At 38.5% G+C, this 15475-nt stretch overlaps 1 long non-coding RNA gene across 2 annotated transcripts in view; it reads right to left on the minus strand.

Annotated features, from left to right (window-relative positions):
* Positions 1-1866: 1866 nt before the first annotated feature.
* The window catches only part of LOC103663012, a 144037-nt gene continuing 130428 nt past the window's right edge, over positions 1867-15475 (minus strand). The window contains exons 7-8 of one of the 2 annotated variants that reach the window (XR_005834134.1): positions 2531-2692; positions 1867-2118 (exon numbers count right to left, since the gene is read on the minus strand). This is a non-coding gene — a long non-coding RNA (uncharacterized LOC103663012). Of the gene's footprint in view, positions 2119-2530; positions 2693-5248; positions 5660-15475 lie in introns of those variants that run through there. The other variant, XR_005834132.1, reaches the window with a different exon arrangement.

A 15475-nucleotide genomic window follows, 5' to 3' on the forward strand; every position in this document is an offset into this window, starting at 1 on the left:
TATATATATATATACATATACATATATGTGTATATATATATAATGGAATATTATTCAGCCATAAAAAAGGAGAGAGATGTGCCTTCTGTGATAACATGGATGGACCTTGTTGGCCTTGCATTAAGTGAAATAAGCCAGAGAAAGACAAATACTGTATGATCTCACTTATATGTGGAATCTAAAAAACAAAACAGAAAAACCCCCAAACTCATAGAAAAAGAGATCAGAATGTGGTTACCAGAGGTGGGGGGAGGGTGGGGAAATTGGAAGAAGGTGGTCAAAAGGTACAAGCTTCCAGTTATAGGATAAATAAGTACTAGAGAAGCAATGTGTAGCATGACAGCTACAGTTACTGCTGGGGTATGATACACGGAGAAGGTGTTCGGAGAGTGAATCCTAAGAGTTCTCATCACAAGGAGAAAATAACTTGTTTCTTTTTTTCCCCCATTTCTTTTTATTGTATCTATATGAGATGATGGATGTTAACCAAACTTATTGTGGTAAGCAGGTCACACTATACGTAAGTCAAACCTTTGTGCTATATGCCTGAAATTCAGGCAGTGATGTATGTCAATGATATCTCAATAAAGCTGGAAAAAAAATAAAACAGAGTGGAAAATAATTACATTAAAAAAAAAAGTCTGGCTATCAATTTGAAATGAGGAAAAAGAAGCTAAAGAACAACCCCAAATCACAAATTAATATGTCAATTATTTTGTCTCACTAGCTTGAGTGAATTTTTGCTCCTTGTAAACAATGACACCACTTAACTAATGAAAACATCAGGCGTTCTCCTAAAAACTTACAGTGTTTATAAAATTCACTACCTTGGCTTGGAATCTATAATCCCCCTTTTCTCACCACTCCCTCTCCTCCGACATGTGCCGGTTTTCTGGGTAGTAGATCCTTTGGCCCGCCTAGAAGTTTTAGTATAGTACTCAGCTGATTTAGTCACCGATCTCTTCTCTTGGGGACTGGTGGCTATTGGCGCTGACTCAATCAGACCCTCCTGACTTTTCTTTCCAAAGAATTTAGACTTTGGCTAAGTATCTTTCCAAAAAACAGGAACACATGAGCCATACAAAATCAAGAACTTCAAACCACTGAAGAGTTAATAGGATAAAACATCGCAAGAGAAGAGCTATTCTAATTTGGAAAAGTCTCCCCAATGAAATATGTTGTACTCTTCTCTCGGTGATCTTAAATCGGTCTTCGTGCAGAGTTTACAGAAGACATACTCTCCAGACAGTCCTTGAAGTGGGGAAAGCTTTTATTTTAAGGCTAAAAAAGATGGATTTTCTAAATTGTCATAGGTTGTGGTTTAGAGCTGCATTCTGCATGGTCCCTCCGCAGCTTGTGCTTCTCATTATGTTGCTGACAGCTTCCCAATTGGATTAAAATCCACACTCAGAGTTCTCTTATCTTTAACCTTCATCCCCATGACTCCCTGCTCCACAGAAGCTTCTCCTAACGCCTCGTTCTAAGTCTGGGGGCTTCTTAGACGGGTACGTGCACAATAGAAGAAAAAGGCGATTGTAGTCTTTTTCTGATCTTTAACATCTAATTTCTACATGCATATTAAACACAGAAAAATGAAAAAGTAATATGTTTTATAATACAAATGTAATCTGGTCCTTCATTCAGCTTTTAGAAAGTGGTAAACCTTTGATGATTCTATGTGGGGCAACTTACTTTAAAAAGAAAAAGAAAAAGCAGGCTTTGCTATACAGTAACGCCTCGTTCGAATACTGTAAAACAAGGCCAGAGCAGTCCAGAGTAGATTAATTACTCACGTAACGGAGGCCTACTTCTCAATAAGTCAAATCTTTAACCTTTTTTTTTTTTTTTTGGTTTGTTTATTTTGGTTCAAAATCTTTTGGAAGGTATATGGCCCCTTTAATCAGAAGATGCTGAAAATAATTCAATATTCTTTTATTCAGGATAATCATTCACAACATCCAGACGATGAAGGGAATACAGTCTTGCTCATTTTGGCTCTCCATCTTCCTTCCTTGCTGTTTCTCCGTCAAATCCAGACTTACCTGTAAGGACAGGTGTATTTTTGCGTTGTCTCCATTCTCCTCATCCCGCTACAGTGCTCAAAGTTTTGATGCCTTGCTGAGAGTAGGGAGATCGGATACACAAGTCTATTAGGAACTCTCTAATAAATGTAGCCAGGGGTCAAGAATAAAGTTTCTTGATTTTTCAGCAGCTATTTAAGAAGGTGAGAGATCTTAAGAAAATCCTCATTTCCTGCATTTATCTAAGAATAAATTGTTTTCTCTCAGAAAAAAAAATAGAGGGAAAGAAAGGGATTCCAAGGAGTTCAGTTGTGTAGGAAGAGAGAAGCATTAGAGAGAATACAGGCCCTAGGCAGAGGCTGATGTTTCTTCCCTAATCTCTCCCAGGCTCTAGCGAACTTTAAAAGATCAGGGCAAGGAAGAGAGAGAGGGGAAAGAGAACTACAAGACTCCTGGACCCAAGGGAAAGGGAAGACATGGATCCATTGACTCCCCAACCAAGTACTTACCGTGTATCAGGCAACATGCCAAGGGTAGCAGTCATTGGACTATTACCACCTGAGCCATTCTTTGCTTTCCTCCCATTCTCTATATCTCAGGGGAGTTGCGCCCAGCAGACTGCTGTATTCTCAGGCTGGCTCCCATGTCTGGTGGCTTCTGGATGAGTTCAGCTAATGGAAGACAAGGGATGGAGGTTGGAGGGTGAGGCATTTCTCCTTCTTTCTCTCTGTTTCTGAGAGCATCACTGTCAAGTGTGTCCTCCTCGGACACATACTGGCTGCAGTCCAGCTTGCCAAAACCAACATAATCCCTGTGTTCCCTGTTCTCTCCTTCTATCCTTTTGGCATAGCAGTAGAACTTGCTTCCTGCTGCTACTAACCACTAAGTTGCTTAATCGTTCCCCGTTTGTCTTTTTAGCTATCACATTACATTTGTAACACATTTTCTGTATTCCATTTCCTATATAATACACTCATGGTGTTTACACACCACACAGCAGTTTTGTTTTTCCAGTTAAACCTTAATGGTACAAAAGACATTTTACATCTTATTTAATCCTTACAAGTTCCCCGCAAGGTTGTAATCATTACTTCTATTTTACAGACGAGAAAAAGAAAAAGTCAGCAAATTTAAGGTCTTTGCTCAAAGTCACAGCACTAGTAAGTGGTAGAGCGATGATTCAAATCTGGTTCCAAAGTCACCCTTGATTGCTTGGCTTTCCAAGGGAAATGGCAACAACAGGGGCAGGGGGGAGGACTTTCTCAAAGCAGCCATTTAACCTGCAGCAGAGCTGTCTGAGGCCAGAGCGGTGTCACTATCGGGAGCTCCACCCATGTTAAGGGCAGTCGAGAAAGGCAGGTGTCCTCGCTCCAGAGCAAAGTGACCAAAGAGGGGATGCTGTCTCCACCCTCGACCACAGAATGATCCTGTTCCATTCAAGACAGCAGAATCAGAACTGGTGGACAAGAGTCATATATGTGTGAGCTTGATTCTTCTGACAACCTGCTTTCCACTTTTGCCATTTAAAAAAAAATGTTTTCTACCTTTGTCATGCCATTTCTGGCTTGTAGACATATTTCTGAATGGATGTTACATTATTGTCATGGTAATCATTAATCCTAGGTATCCACTCTTTCGACTGATTTATGCTACCTGTAAAATGTTACATCAAAGATAGTCCCGTTTAGTTACTGAACTCTGAATGCTGATTTTTAACAAAATGACAGATTAGGACAGAAAAAGGGAGTTGAAAGATCCTTTACAGGATATCCTGGTAACATCCCCTTTTACCCCTGGAGATAGTCTAAGAACTCATTATATTCCAGTACAGCACGTGTAAGAGAAGGTTTGGTCATTACAAAGCCGCTGCTCGTAACAATTCAGACTGGTGGGTTTTCATTCTGTTATTCATAATGGCCTTTCTAAATGCCAGTAAACTTTCTGTCTAATAAATGTGCCAGGTAGATGGTTACCATGATCTTAATTATAAGGATATATCTATATGTATACCCAACACTGAAATTCTTCATGAGTACACAGACCAGAAGGCACACTCGTTCTTTAAAAACAAATAAAACACAAGCACATATCCTTGGTCCAGTTTTCTACCCAATGCAGCAGGAAAGAACAAGTGAAAAATACAAGAAACACCGTTTTACACATTACAAATTCCTCTGGGGATTGTGTGTGTGTGTGTGTGTGTGTGTGTGTGTGTGTGTGTGTGTTTCCCCACACTCTCCTCATTTCTCTGGGAAAAAAAGAAAAGCCTCTGTTGCTCTGTCAGTCCCTTCTTTCATGTGCTGCAGAACACCTGGTGGTCAATTGTTAGGTGGAGGATAATTAGCCCCTCAATTATCACCAGTTTATTTTCACCTGTTCCACTAGCATTTCCCTAGAACTTGAAGCTTGTCTAATTAGTCTTTTCTGACCCATTCCCCACCAACAGACTCAAGAAATAGCCCTTTTACTAAGTAATTAACCCATGGTAGGCCAATCCTTCAGCTTTTGTTTCAACTCCTGTTGGAATCATTAGAATCAAATGAACAAAGACACATCATGGGACAGGGTAATAAGAAACTTAAAAGTTCTGTCTTGCTTCTCCCTTCGCCAGCTTCCAAATCCAAATTAAAGAAATCTTAAGCACAGTGACATTTAGTCAGACACATATGTGCTTGCTGTTGAATGTCTTGAAAGAGCAAAATAGCACTGCCAGAATTATCAAGTTCAGTTTCTGAAATGCCATAGGAAATATGGTGTTTATTTTATACCTAAAAGGTGAAAGAGATCAAAAAGAATCCAAATTTTAAAATGCAGGCCAAAATCTCAACTTGCAAAACCTCTTCAGGATGCCATAATTGAGCCTAACAATTTCCTCTCTGCATTATTTGGATCATCTATGAATCTTTTTCCCAAACTATTTATACACACGCACAGGAATTATTTTGTTTTATCACACCAGTTGATAGCAAAGTCCCCCAAAGATTTCTATAAACTTAAAGGACATCTCATGTTTACTTATTCATTCAACAAGTATTATTTAGTGCCTACTTTACAGCAGTAAGTCCCAGGGACACAAAAATAATGGAAGGTCTTTACATTCTTTTTTTTTTTTTTAAAGATTTTATTTTATTTATTCGACAGAGACAGCCAGCGAGAGAGGGAACACAAGCAGGGGGAGTGGGAGAGGAAGAAGCAGGCTCCTAGCGGAGGAGCCTGATGTGGGGCTCGACGCCGGAATGCCGGGATCACGCCCTGAGCCGAAGGCAGACGCTTAACTACTGCGCCACCCAGGCGCCCCGTCTTTACATTCTTGAAGTTGAAAGTCTAATGTATCTCTAAATATCAACTACTTCTTTTTTGAAAAAACAAGTGTATAAAGCCACACATACACATGCTTAAAAATGGAGAGACAACATTCCTATTCATTCTGCCATTTTCCATTTTCTTCCCAATAGTATCCCAAGGTTCTTCTCTTCTGCCGCACAGATTGGCTGAGGGCTGGACACGTGATCAAAAGTGAACCAATGAGAGCCAGGCTCAAGACCTTCATTCCACTGTCGGAGACCTCTTTCTCGCACTGAAAATCATGACAGGAGTTCATGCTGCCCTCTTGTAACCATTTGAGAATCAAGGTAAAGCTAAAATAAAGAACAAAGCTATCAAGGAAAACGAACCCTTGGTAACATCATTTAAACCCCGTTTGAGCAATTTCCCAAGGTAGGCCTTATCCTGGTTTTGTTGTTGTTGCTGTTGTTTTTCTATGAGCCAGTGAGTATTCTCTCTACCTAAACTACTGAGGTTTGGACTTAGGTCAATTGTATCCAAAAGTATTCTAATTGATACAGATCTCTCTAATATCACAAATAGCAGCTTAAAGTTTAAGGTAGTTAAAGTTTAAGCAATTAAAGCAATTAAAGAAGGACCTACGTCTTATCTATTTTTGAACTTTCATCATTCAGGTAAGAAAATATTTTTCTATCCATAAATGTGTTTTATACTTGCTTTTCACCTGTAAACATCCTGGTGTCTTTGCCAAGAAGTTGCATCCTTTATTCTTATACCACACCACACGCCCTGTGGTTTTTAACACAGCAGCTATGATTCTGTCAAGTTGAATAATTTTAGATTTACCTCTATGTCTTCCATTCATTCCACAAATACTTACTGAACAGGACCTATGCAATGGTTTTGGTAATCCAAAGATAAACAGGAAGGATTCACGTTTTTCAAGGATCTTCCAGGCTCCATAGCAGAGCATGAAGTGATGTACAGGAATGATAGTACCACGTGACAAGTGTTCTGTAGGTTTTAGTCTCTCGGTGCCAAATCCAGCAAGGCACCACTGTTTCCATCACTTCTCACACCCAACATACCAGCAAGTCCTATTGGCACTGCCCCCCAAATCTCTCCCAGATCTGACAATTCCTCGTAGCTTTGTTCTTAAAACCCTAGTCCAAACCACCACTACGTCTCACCTGTACTACTGAAATAGGCTCCAAACTAGTTTCCCTGCCTCAACACTTATAACCTCACAATCTCCAGTCTATTCTCCATACAACAGCCACAATGATCTTCTCAAAGCATAAATCAGATCAATCCACTTGCTGCTTAAAACACTCCAGTGTCTTTTCACTGCCTTTAGGAAAAACAAATAACCTAAACACCTTACCACACCCGACCAGGCCCTACATGACCTGAGTCTTACCTGCCTCTTCAGCATCAGTTCCTTTCACGCTTTCCCTCATCCACCTCATCCCAGCGACACTAACCCTCATTTCATGCCTCAGAAATGCCAGACCCATTCCCATCTCATTCTCATCTCAGGGCCTTTCATCTTGCTGCTCTTCCGCCTGTAATGTTTTTCCTTTCTCATCGTTTGGGTCCCACTTCTGGCAACCCTTCCCTGGGCATCTTGGCTGAAATAATCACCCTTCACCACCTTTATACCACCGTCACTCCACCAAGTCCCTTTCCCATTGCCATCTTTTATTTTCTTCTTCTGGTCTTAAAAAGATGTATTTATTTATCTGAAAGAGAGAGAGCACACAAGCAGAGGGAGGGTCAGCAGGAGAGGGAGAGAGAGAATCCTTAAGCAGAATCTGTGCTGAGCTGGACCCTGAGATCATGACCTGAGCCAAAATTAAGAGTCCGAAGCTTAACTGACTGAACCACCCAGACGCCCATCCATCTTTTATTTTCTTCACAGCATTCTTCACTTTTTCAAATCAGATTGGTTATTTATTTGCTTAGACAATAATCATTGGCCTTTCTCCACCTTCCACTGAAACTTCCAAGAAGTCAAGGAATATGTTTTATCTATTGCGTTTTCTTCAGTGCCAAGAATGCCTGGCACATGCTATGCATTCAGTATCAATTTACTGAGTGAGTACAAGACGACAGATGAGAGATATCCAGCTTCAACTGGGAAACTAGAGAACAGGGAAGGAAGCTCAGGACGATAAAATTTTTGAATAAGTGGGGGAACTACTAAATGAATAAAATGTGGACTATATGAGTTAATGGGAAATTTGAAGGAAGTAAAATAGCTTGAGAAATTAGTTCAAATATGTTTTCTGTGATAGTCTACAGACTGACTACCAGACCGCAGAACAGAGCAATGACAAGTAGGAATAAATTAAATTGTAGGACTATGTTAAGTTGCTATTTCTAGGGTTGTTATGAGGTTTGTGCTTAGCTAACATTGTTACTAGTGACCTGGGGGGAGGGTGTCTATCATGGTAATGGAACTGTAAATAATCCTATATATCAGTAATGACCCAATTCTCAAGTAATACCAATGACGTCAAAAATCTAAACCGACTGAACTTTGAGGATTTGACTTGAACTCTTTAAAAAATACAAATATTTGCATAAAATTCAGTGGAATCTCATCATTCATCACAAAGGATAAAGCTAAAGAGCTAAAGGGACCCCTGGTAGATACTAGGCCAAAAATTAGATACCACTTGAGAATTCAAAAGAATTTGTTTTGCTTGTTGTTTAAGTTTTCTGAATAGATGTGACACTTACTGAGTGTCTGTTACGTGCAGGGAACTCTATGCATAGTTCGTTTTCTCTTTAGATTAACCTCTAATGCGTCTGTCAACTCCATTTTCCAAGGAAGAAAATTGATGGAAGTGAAATTCAAACTTTGATCTAGCTGTTCCCAAAGTTCTTTTTCATCATCAACATTTTCCTATTGTAAGTTCTAAGATACAAAGTATTTAATGGGGCTAATCAGAAAATGCCATTCTACTTTGCTTAAGACTTGGCAACACATCCAGGAAAAGCCAGTAGGAAATAAACAAAAGTGAGGAAACTTTAAAAAGGACTCCTCGATGAAAAATAAAACCCAAAAAATATATAAATGAACATATTTTTTAGGCCATAGCTAAGAAAGCAGTAGTATGAAAAAAAAATTTTTAATGTTGACCAAGAAGAGAATATTTATAAACTGAAATTAACTAAAGATTAACATATACCAAAAACAAAGAAAAACACTACCTGCCAATAAACTTGTAAAGGATGCCTTCCATACACTGTAGCATTTAGAAGCGGACTGATGAACAACCGAATGAGTGAGTGAGTGAGTGAGTGAGTGACGGACTGAATAAATTAACAAAGGTACTTTAGCTTATATTGTTGAAAACAATCTCCAGCTGGCAGAATAGGGGCTCCAAGGAAAAACTCAGAGATGAATTTAGGACCATCATTTTTTTCTTTCTGTGCCAAGAATTCTGTGTTTCTCAAGTAATTCTGTGTTACCTTTCAACAAAGTAAATGAGGTTTTAATTGGTTCTCTTCCTTGAACTAGAAGATAGGCCCCGGTATCGCTATCAGTGGGAACCTCTTCACCAGCATTTTATGTGAACTGGGGCATTACGTCTCTAGTATTTTCAGCCTTCACATTTTTAATTTTTGTCAGGCAGTACTGTAACAAGATCCCCTAAGTCAATGTGCTACCAGAGGGGGGAAAAAAACGAAATAAAGAAAGCATCCATATAAAGTAAACAAGTTAGAAAGGCTCATTTTTCATTTGTTAACTAGCCTCCACACGGCTGTTGGCTGTGACAACAAATGATTTAATGAGTCCAATTTAAAATAGTCTTGTCTGTATAAGATAGATGTCTTGGAAAATACTTTTTAAAATCTCACAGCTATAGCAAAGGCTGCTTCAGTGTACCCTGAGAAAAATCTGCACTGCAGTTCCACATTTTTCTCTAAATACCTTGATAGGCCAGATACCAAGATAGTAACAACGAGAAGCGGCATTATTCCTATTGTACCTGTGAACGTTTCCTAATAGTAACTGTTAACAAGATGTTTCAGAAATACCAGCTTAAAAAACCGTAAAAATTTATCAGCTGTGTGGAAAAGTGATTAGTGAACAAGAGCCTCTCTGAACTACGTGTTTGTCTTCTCTTCAGTCACTTAAATGGCCCATTAGAGTGATGCTTTGTCAGGAAAGGACAGTGATGGGGAACGTGATGTGTGTACTGCACGACGACAGGGGAAAGGACTCCTCTCTGGGGTGGGCACTCTCTAGGTTGCTGCATTTGAGTGTAGAAAGCTTGTCTACGTATTAGGCTGAAGAGATGAAACCTTCCCAAATCCATTCCTCAAGTTCACAAATACACGTCTTCTTCCTCATGCACATTTCTTAGATTTCAAGAGTAGAGGGAGTAAGAAGCGTTATATCTGAATTCACATGACGCTTCCCTTCATGCAAAGAGCAATTGCATTTTTTTGATCATCCTCTGACAACAGATAAAACACATTATATAGCTTCTGAGAGGGTCAGGTAGATCCAATTTTGTTGAATGACCTGCCTCGGCTCACAACTAAGTACCTTGTTTTGTTCTTGGAACATGAATAAGTCTAAATTTGATTAGTCTGAATGTGTATCTTTACTTTTTTGAATGTCTAGATGAGGTGATTATCCAGAATTAACCTTTGGAAATGAGATTGCCTGAAGTCACCTCCATAATAATATTCCAATTTGCTAAAAATGTCTGAAGATTTCAGGAACGAGAGGCTTGGGCGCCAGTGCTGAAGGATGTATACACTAAATAAAAGGCTAGAAGCCCAGAGAGCAGATGTGCTTCAGAGGCAGACTCCGGATAAAATTATTCAAGAAGTCAAAGAAATGAGAAAAAGCAATGTCAAAATATTTTCACATGAAAAGAGTAATTAACATATACTGCATAAATTAAAGAAATGTAGACAAACAGACCTAGCCATAATACAAATACCTTTCCAAGCCAAGTTTTAGTTTAGATAAATATAGTTCATGCAAGTAGAAAAATTTACACCACTTTTCAAAGCCATGCATGTGTCTTCTCTGACTTCTGTAGCAATCTCAAGGAAACCAGCAGAGGCGGGAGCGTGTGGGACAAATGCTACCAAGAAGATGGAGTAAATTGCCAACTGTCCGGTCTGTACGGGGCATTCACCTCACCACGCTGAGCTTTGGTTGTGGGACCAAATCGCAGGCCAGCCCTGGAGCAAGCTCTTCTTTGTATGGAGCTAGTAGAAAACAAATTTTAAAATGTCAAATGCTGCATGCTATTTTCACACTCCACACTTGTCTCTTCAGTCTTGGATGACTTAAAAAAAAAAAAAAAGGCGTTGAATTTACTGAAAAAAAAAAAGTTTTTGTTGGGCTAGCTGTAACAATCCCCTCCATCTAATCATATCCATGATGCACAAGCCCCAGAACTTTTTTGGTCATGTTTGAAATGGAAATACAATCAGGGTTCTAGCCTTGAATTATTTGCATATTCATTTACTGTAATACAAATAGATTATTAATCACTGCTATTTTCTACGTTTTAGTCTGACATCTTCAGTAGTTCCAAATGATATTATTTTGATCCTTACTTTGTTTCTTTAGCATGCAACCTTCCTTTTAATCTCATTCTGCTGTTCTGTCTTCTCTTTGATTTCTTGTTTTACTTAATTATATTCTTAAGTTATTTCATAGCGTAAATCTCTTGTGAGGAATTTCTTTCTGTTCCTTGGGTTTTTGTTTCTTCAAAGTTGGGTTTAGTCTTTTGCATTGTAAATTATTTGAAAAAACAAGTTTTTTTTAAGTTGGTTAGATAGCTGTGCTAAGCCATTTTTTCTCCATTTGTTCATCCTTGAGCAGTTTTATCCCAATTCTCTAATTTTATTTCTTTTCTTTTCTGTAGTGTAAATATATTCCTGATTCCTTCGTTCAATATCAGAAATGAGTTTGTTTTCTCTTCCAAACTACCTATGTACTTTGAGGTGTTATAGTGTTTACGTTCCATGCACAAGGTTACAGGTCTGTAACCTGAGGTCCTGGCAGAAAGGGTAAGGTGAAGAGATCAAAGTTGACTTGAACTGATCTGCAGTCTCTTCTATAATCCAGGGTTTCTGCTCTGCTGGAATTTGTTAAATGCCCTATACTGAAGCTAAAATTCCCCTAATTGTGGAAAATATGCTAGTCTCAAAGGAATAGTCTCAGCCTTCAGGTTGGTCCTTAAAATTAGTATTAGGATTGCTTCTCTCCAATATCCACTCACTTTCTCATGAAGTATCATAAGGTGTGCTCACTGCTCATCAGAATAAAAACTACATATTTGTATCTCCCTTTCAGTTGAGTGTAGTCACCAATTTCTGGCTGACTGGATGCAAGAAAAGTGTGTAAAAGCTTTCAGGAACCTCCCACAAGAGGCAGTATCCTTGTTCTTTTCTCCATTCCACTGCTTGGAATGTGAATGTCATGTTCTTTTCCATGAGGTCGAAACAACAAATACTGGATCACAAAGGCAGAAGAAGCCTCAGATTGCCCATTATACACAGCATCATAACCCAGGCCAAGGTCAACTCCTGCGACATTTATGTGAGAAAGAAATACATGCATATCTTAATTAGCTACTATTTTCAATTTTCTGTCATTTGTAGACTAATTTTGACCTAAATAATTCAACCTCTTTCAGAGAAAATCAGTACTTGTTCATCTCTATGGTTTCATACTGTCAACCAACCAGTTTGAGAAAGGAAAACAGAAGTATATGCTCCTAATTTTATTCTCTCTAGATTTGGAAGAAATAATGAGAATTCTCAGAACTCTGTTAACATTCCCAAATGGCTTTTTGGTAATGGGGACAGTTCTGCTCCACTCCAGAATCTTCTGTTTCTTTCCATAGCTGCTACCTTTCTGAAATGTTTGATATTATGCTGTTTGCCTTTTCTTGTTGATAGTTGTTAGAGACTATATTTTTCAGCTGAGTTTCTTGTTTGTTTATTATATATAAGAGATTCTACAATACAGCTCCATTCTACAATGTTTCCAAAGCTTAAGATTCCATTTCCCTAGCTTTTTGGGGACTTGACTGCTTTCTACCCAGGCCTCGAGCTATTTAGTAGATAAACATATCTTACGAAGATGAAAATCAGGGCATAAGATCCCTGCGATGGTTCACTACATTTATCAGCTTGACTGGGCAATGGGTGCCCAGATACTTGGTCAAACATTATTTTGAGTGTGTCTGTGAGGGTGTTTTGAATGAGATAAACATTTGAATCTGTAGACTGAATAAAGTAGATTGCTCTCCCTTATGTAGGTGAGCCTCATCTAATCAGTTGAAGGCTTGACTATAACAAAAAGACTGACTTTCTTTTGAGTCAGAGGAAACTCCTCCTAACTGACTGTCTTCAAACTGGAATATCAGTTTTTTCTTGCCTTCAGATTCAAACTGAAACATTGGCTCTTTCTGGACTTCAAATTAGCTGGCATTTGGACTGGAAGTACACCATTGGCTCTCCTGAGTCTCTAGTTTGCCAACTGCGTATCTTGGGACTTCTCAGCCTTCATATTGCATGAGCCAATTTCACACACACACACACACACACACACACACACATATATATATATTATTACATATATAAAGAGAACCCTGACTAATACAGTCCCTGAATACTTCTCCTCACTTCCATAAAAAAAAGGGGATTCCAATGAATGAGTGGGTATAATCTCTAGGGAATATCTGGCCATTGATAGACATATCTTGGGATTTAGAAATAAAATTGATTACAGTATCTTACATGATGAGGTCACAGCTGAGCCAAGGCTCACAGTCAGACATAACTGTCATATGGAGTTAGATGGCATCCTACACATTATTTGTATTCACTGATTTACGTGGGGGTTGATTCACAACACGGTGAGAATAATTCAGATTTATATACACAGACATATTTTTTTTGGATTGGATTGGGAGAGGGAGAAAGTAAGGTTGCCAGATGGCACAGAAATATGGCAAAGCCCCTGAGAAAGAATCCGTACCAAGGGAAAAAGGAATCTATAATGGCAATTTCACAACAGAGTTTGAAGATTAGATGACAGAAAAGACATAGTGAGGTGGCAGATAATAAAATTCCACCCCAATCTGGTGCCCTGGTGGCCATATGCACTCCAAGAAGATAAAGAATCATGAATGAGAAAAGAAAGTGGATCTCTCCCTAAATAGCTTAACATTTCAGGACCCAAACAACCCTCACTAACCTTGTATGTGAATATTTTGTACTCGTAGGAGACTGCCAAATTCTATAGTGCCATAAAGATTCACAGCATCAGAACTGGAATGAATCAGCAGAGGCCTTAGTGACTGTAGTAGAAATGAAAATGAAATGGCATAACAGAAGTTTATACTAATTTACAAAATTATATTAAAAACTCTTCTGGATTTCCAAAAATATCTGTGGGATGGTGGAACTTTGAAAGGTACCCAAACTCCTCCACGAGTTTAGAAATGAAGAGCCTGAGTATTGATAAAATCGACCTCATTCATGCCCGTGGATTGGTAAGATTTTGGAATGTCTGGGTGATAATGGGCTTCTTCCAGACCTCTCACAGTTGTGTCCTAGACACAAAGCCTGTAAATAACATGTTTGTTGTTCTAATCTGGACTGAACAATTTTTTCTTTAGGAGAAGAGTATGGGGGACTAAGATCCAAGAGGAATTTGTACTTCGTGTCTCAGTCTAGTTGATTATACTCTTATAAATAAAATTGTAATTAAAATGGAGCACATTTTCAGGATTCAGTGATTTCTGTCATGCCAAGCTATATCTCAAACCTTTTCTGAAACTGATGGGCACATAGCAAAAGCTTTTGAGAAAACTCTTCTCTCTTGTTTCTCATCTGAGTCCACTGCCTTCTGCCTGCCGTTGGCAATATCCTTGTTAATCTTGCTTTCTAACATTATGGCACACAATAGCAGAAAATGAGGGGGACTTGAGTTTCTCAAAGGGAAGATGCACAATAGTGTTATATTCATTTTGTCCTTCAGTATTTAAGTCCAAAAGTGCCTATTTTGTCTCAGTTTTGCTGGTTAACACTAGTCAGTCAATAAATATTGTTTGGACACTTAGGTACTTTGCACTAGGTTAGCTTCTGGGAACTCCATGGTAAACTAAACAGACCCAGTCCCCATTCTTATGGAGCTTACAAATTGGTGAAAATACACATATGAACAGGTCCACAGACAACTACAATACACCGTGCAGAAGCCATATTATGTTATGTTATGATACATCATATTATATTTATATTATATTATATATTATATTATATTATATTATATTGCATAGAACAGAATGATAAAGTACAGTAGTTAAGAGCATGGACCCTGAAGCCAAACTGCTTTTGTTTCAAACTTCAACTCTGCTATTTGCTTATTACCTTTTTAGTTTGTTGTATGAATAGATAAAATAAGCATAAAAACATTCATTAGGTGCTAAATAATTCTTAGCCACCATCACTGGCTCTTTACTTTCTCTGATATTGTCTGTTTTTATATTGTCATTGTATATATGTTTGCTGTCCCATATACTGTTGCAATTATTACTATTGTGGTTGTTGTTGTTGTTTATAATGATGACCACTACCACCCTGAAATCTCTCCTAGCAGCACACATTAACTTTTGTGGGATTTTCTTTGAAGCTTCTTTTTACAGTTCTACGGCAAGAGATTCTCTGAGAATGTTACTCACAGGAAATCTATTGCCTGATAATCTGAAGAGGCAAAATGTTTTGTTGATCTACTCCTAAAAGTTCATCAGTTGTAATCACTATCCATTCAGCCAGACACAGTCCCTTCTCTCCCTGTTCTCCCACCAGTGGCCTACTATGCCCTCAGAGAGGTTCAGTGACAGTTTTTTCACTACTCTTAATAAGTTCAGGGATAGTATTGCCAGAAGGGTAACTGTCATTAGTGTCTCATCAAACTTGATGGGCATCATCTGATCTTTGTGTGTCCACAAAATCAACAAACTGAAGTTACTCAGTGGTGACTCACCAGAGCCATCCCTACCAATAATATATTCTCTACATAACATGAAGATCTTGCTTTTTGTATTTCCTCAGTTTAAAATAAAATTAATGTTCTTATTTCAACCTCTGCCAGTGCATATCCCTGATGTGAA

The sequence above is a fragment of the Ursus maritimus genome, unplaced genomic scaffold (assembly GCF_017311325.1).
Source record: "Ursus maritimus isolate PB19 unplaced genomic scaffold, ASM1731132v1 scaffold_12, whole genome shotgun sequence".
NCBI lineage: Eukaryota > Metazoa > Chordata > Mammalia > Carnivora > Ursidae > Ursus > Ursus maritimus.